This window comes from Atta cephalotes, assembly GCF_000143395.1.
Source record: "Atta cephalotes unplaced genomic scaffold scaffold00006, whole genome shotgun sequence".
Taxonomy (NCBI): Eukaryota; Metazoa; Arthropoda; class Insecta; order Hymenoptera; family Formicidae; genus Atta; species Atta cephalotes.
In genome coordinates, this window is record NW_012130070.1 from 7,325,837 (window position 1) to 7,331,623 (window position 5,787).

Here is a 5,787-nt window from a genome sequence, read left to right on the forward strand (position 1 = left end):
ACAGTGGTCAAACTAATTAATATTTTTATAAAATAAAGACGACGGTTACACACATTGAGTCTTTTATTTATGTAAATAGATGTTTAATAAAAACCTGCTGATGCGGAAAGTAATCGTGATGACTGCTAATTATTATTATTCCACTGCTATCGTTATTTCCATTAACTCACGCAATCAATTTATGGAAAATTTATTGTATGAATAGATCGTTATTACGATCACGAAGTTCATTTCAGAATGCAATTTTTTTTTATCGTGATACGCCGCAAATCTATAATGACGGATTTCAATTTAAGATATTGTGGAGACAAATTGAGTGACAGAAAAATCTTAATGTAGCAAAATCCACTATAAATAGATAATAAATAAGTAGTCATTACTCATTCCGTCGTAGCTCCACCAACGCTCGATGCGTCCATTTCCCATGTCTTCCATCTCATTGCACTTCTTCTTCATGTACTTACATTCACATACAACATTACGTTCGCGAATGATCAATGGCATTTGTCATCTCTTGCGTCGCTTATCTCTAAATTTGACTTGCGTCATGAGTATTACGCGACGAGGATTAAGTTTCCGAAACTACTTTCAAATGTGTATCGTCATCATTAATGGAATATCGCAGCACTAAATCAAGAAGCATGCAAGTTTCGATTGGTAAACTATTCACGGTCGATACTGTATTTCACATCTCGACATTAAGTATAATGGCAAAACGGAAATTTTGTACATTGAATTTAAATGAGATTAATCGCACGAGCATTGGCTGCGTTCTACAACAAAAGCGCTTTGCAACTGTTGTAAAATTTTTAACATGATTGATCTTGCTTTTAGTTCTTTACTAAATGTCTAAATCAATCATATAAAAGGATCTAACAACAGTTGCAATTAAAGCTATCTTTTCTACTAAACGCCATTATTGATAAAATATCTTTCATAACAGAGTGAATTTTTTGGCAAAGTGATGATTTTGTCTTTTCGAACATTCTGTTATGCCATTATGGGAATACTCGTAAATTTTAACAATTTCATATATTTATTCACGCATTCATATATTTATTCATATATTTATTCACTATACAGGATTAACAATCGTATGAAAGTGACATACGACGAATCCCGATTGCTTCTGAAGTTAACGCAATTCTGCCAAATCCTCCGTCGCGCCATTTCAAATTCGATCTCTGATTTCGCAATGTCACAAGCGTCGAGCGGATCACTGAGCTGTGCGCGTTCGTCCCAGGTAGAATACAAAATCATATAACGAATCTCTGACGAAAATAAAAATCGGAGCGTAAATCGGATATAAGGAGATAGTAACATAAGCGTAAACGAAACTTCTAGACGAAAAATTGTACTAGACAAAATGTAAAAGAAGCATTTATACACTTCTTTTACGTTTCGTTCTTTCAATTTTCGCCTTTTAAAAACTTCATTTATATTTGACTTGCGCTTCGATTTTTATTTTTACCAGAAAATTAGTTAGATACACTCAGTGCGCACTGATGCATATTAAAATTCGAATATTAAAATTGATGTAAAAATATGTACTTATAATATATAAATTTATTATACACGATATTCAAAAAGTTTATTAAATATCTTGAAAAATAAGCATTTCTAAGAAAAATGATTCATACAAAAGTTGTATAGTTTAAAATGGTCGATTTATTGATCTTATCTTTGATCTTATCTTATAGTTTGATTTTAGATAGCGCCATCAAGATCAGATTCATCAAGATCAAGGTCAAGGTCAAATTGCTTTTTTTTAAACAAAAAAAGCTCTTGACACTAGCTATTATATTCTATTTTTTATTTTAGAATATAATAGCTAGTGTCAAGAGTTTTTTAAAACACTATAATAAAGTTATTTTCATTTTAGTACTTTTCATGTTATAAAACTTGAAAGTTACAGTACTGCCGGCACTATCAAAGATGTCTGACCAACGGCTAAAACCTCTTAAATGTTCAAGATCCTGACTTGGATAACATTTGTCAAGATCAAGACCATTGGAATTTGTACTTCTTATTTTCATTTTTACGTAAAAATGGAATTTTTAGTGCAAAAATGAAAATAAAAGAAATAATCTCCAATAGCTTTGATCTTAACAAATGTTATCCAGGACATAGTCTAGAACAACATTTAATAGATTTTAGCCGTCAGTTGGACACGTTGGGATTTAGACTATTTTAAACTATACAACATATTTTTGTATGAATTTTTCTCAGAAATATTTACTTTTTAGTTTTTAAGATATTTAAGGGAACTTTTCAAATACTTTGTATATGTTATACATAAATATTATATTAATATTATACATAAATTTAATAGAAATAGATTAAATCGCGAAATTCAACACACTTTATTATACTATTAAGTGAAATGTATTTTATAATTCGAAATATATTTACAGTTTAGGCACATTCTACAATAAATAAATTATTAATAATAAATCAGAAGTCATAAATTAGAAATTGGCTCACACAGTCAAATGCGAGAAGAATAATTGGCCAATTTCTAGCTTCTGATTTCTGATTTATTACTAATGAATTATTATAGAATATTACATTCATCAGATTAAATCAATATATAGCTTTAATATGCATTAATATGTTCAACTAAATTCATTAACAATTATAAGATCAAGATGATATCAAGTAGAAATCAATTTAGATTTAGAAAAAATCATAACGGCGATATCATTCAATATTTTTGATGATAACATTTTGTGATATAATTTTTTAATTGAAAACATCTCCAGCTAGCAACTTAAAAAACATTGTGTCAAGAATTTATCACAAAATGATCGTTAAAAGTTTTAAAACGTTATTATAATTTTTCCTGAATTGACTTTAACTTGATATTACTTTACCTTAATCTTATTAAAACAGCGTCAATGACAAGATTTTAAAGCGACATCTACAATACGATTTTAAAATGGTATCTATAATGAAATTTTAAAGCAAGATTTTAAGACTTAAGCTGGCGGCACATAATGCTTGTTTTCTTGTTGGATTGCTAGCTGGAGATTAGATTTTTGCCACCGCATTGCCTGTAGTGCTGACTTCTAATCCAGCTAGCATCCAGCAATAAAACAAGTATCGTGTACTGCCGGTTTTAAGCTTTATGCCTTAAGCCGTAAAAAGTTAATTATAATCAAATCGAGTATTCTCCTTATATTTGATTATGATTGCTCAATTTTTTATGACTTAAAAATTAAAGCTTAATTAAGTTTTACGCCTTAAAATTTCATTGCAGAAGTCGTTTTTTTATAATTTTGTAATTTTAATTATAATTTTTCTACCTATAAGTCCCGCGTAATTCTTCCGCAACAATGTGACAACAAAATGCGCGTCGCGTCGTGAAATTTAACGAGAGTGTAACAGGATCGTAAATAACAATATTTTCGCAAGCGAAAGTGGGTTCGCTGCGAAAGAGCAACAACAGAACTTGTGAATAAGAGGAAGAGGAGAAAGTGTCAAGCAACAGAGCAACTATGGGGTGAGTGACGACTATTTATCAATAGTTAAATAATCGAGAGGGATTGCATTTTCGTACTCATCGTGATCACGTCCTTAAAAGCTAATGGGACAACATTCACGCCACATCACCTATCAGATCGAGTCTCGTCCACTCTCAACATGAATGATAGCATCACGCCGGCGGGGCTTTGTATACACAACGGCACACTAGACCGCGTAACCGCGTCCGTCACTGCTATCAAAACAAAACGGTCGACTGAGCACTTGCCTTTGTGTATTCTTTCACATCACGTAACATCCAGTTTACCGCCACGAAATGCTCTCAACATGAATTCAAGAACTATTTAACGTCTTATTGTACGAATTATCTCAGACATAATTTATTCCTTGCATTTTAATTAAATATATTGATGAATCATATATCAATATATTGCTCGTATTTGAGAGTTGATTTTTTTTATTTTATTCTTTTTATTGATTCTTTTTATTTCTTATCAAATTCTTACGTGCCGGATTGAGCGATTTTAATTTTAATAAAATTGAAAATTTTCCTCGTGTTTCTTTTAATAAATTAGGAGAATGAAATATTAAAACGTAAAAAATATAATTTTCTTTATTTTTTCTTTTATTTTATTCACCTATATTTTACAATTTTACTACTCTTGATATTATAAAATGTACACATAATAAAAATTTGAAAAAAATATATGAAATGAAGGTAAATTTCATTCTGACATTTTAGAAATTAAACATTAGATTTAATTCGCATTTTTTGTTACCGCGGCTGTATCGAGTAACAATAGTTTATTACAACAAAAAATATTATTTTCAAATCATTAATTATATATGATTAATTAATTTTCCTAAGTGGAATAATTAATAATTATTCAAAATTTTTATTTAAGAAGAAATTATTTAACATGGCACAAATAACCGATCTTTCTTCATTGGACGAATATAACAGTTATCCAAAAAATTTAATAAAAAAATTTTATACAAAATTCAAAACGTTTATTTTCGAAAAAGCTGGAATTTACTAGTGTGTCTTTGGTATGACAGCTATCGGCGGTTCTGTTATACCTCACATTCCATTCATGAAATGTCACGCGAATAGCTACCGTATCAGTAGCCCTAATGCACTCGAAGAATTCATCGTTTCTCAGGAATTTCCTATGTTCCGTCATTGTACAAGCTTGACCTAGTGCACTGGATAATCAATCACAAATTTCTTGCGCTCTTACGTTCTGTATTATAAAGACAATAAAATTACATTAACACAATAAAATTTGAGTCAAAATTATAATTTATATTTTAACATATATTATGGTGAATTCGATCACTTACACTACATTAGATTAGTGCATATTAAAAGCTGCTTTATATAAACTATCTCAATGCAGTGATACAATATAATCAATTTTGACAATGAAATGATACACATATTGTTAAATAACGTGACAATATCGCTAGTAGAATAAATAATCGTTTAAAATATTTATATACTTTTACGTTTAACTTTGCTAATTTCAAGTGATCGAATTCGCTATGTGAGTTGTTTTTCTTACAACAGAGAATTTATACAAAACAGGATGGATGAGCGGGAACACAAAAAAATAAAAATTCACACATATGTAGAAAGACATTGCTCATTATTGTTTTGTCATTAGAAACATTATTTGAATAAATTTACATAACTATACACGCATAGATGTACATACATACATAATAATAAGAGTATACATGTTGTATTGTATATTTAAAATCACAATAATATTACGCTATTTCACATTGCAATTAATTTCAAGTGCAGTATCTATTCCGTACGTTAATAAAATCTCCTTCGACAAGTGGAAAACGCTTTTATTTATAATTTACGTATCAGCTAAGTGCAGTCATTTCATGAAGGTGAAAAATCTTGGAAATGTGAAATGCAACATGTGAAAAAGTACATTTATGTCTATATGTCCTAAAATACGAGTCCTAAAATTCGTCTATGAAACTTTTATCAAACAAGCTTTGAGCACTCTGTAAATGCTTTGTGCATTGTTGAACAGCAACATATTTTGCTCAACATTGTAAGAAGATAAAAAACATAATAATCTTTAATTTCTCTTTAAATAACGTGGAAATACAGTACTATTGTACAGCATCTTAGAAATTTATATTATATATAAATTTTATATATAATTATACATATAAAATTTATACACATATAATTTATATATATATATAAATTATTATATTACGTATAATTGTATAGCGTATATATATATATATATATATATATATATATATATATATAGA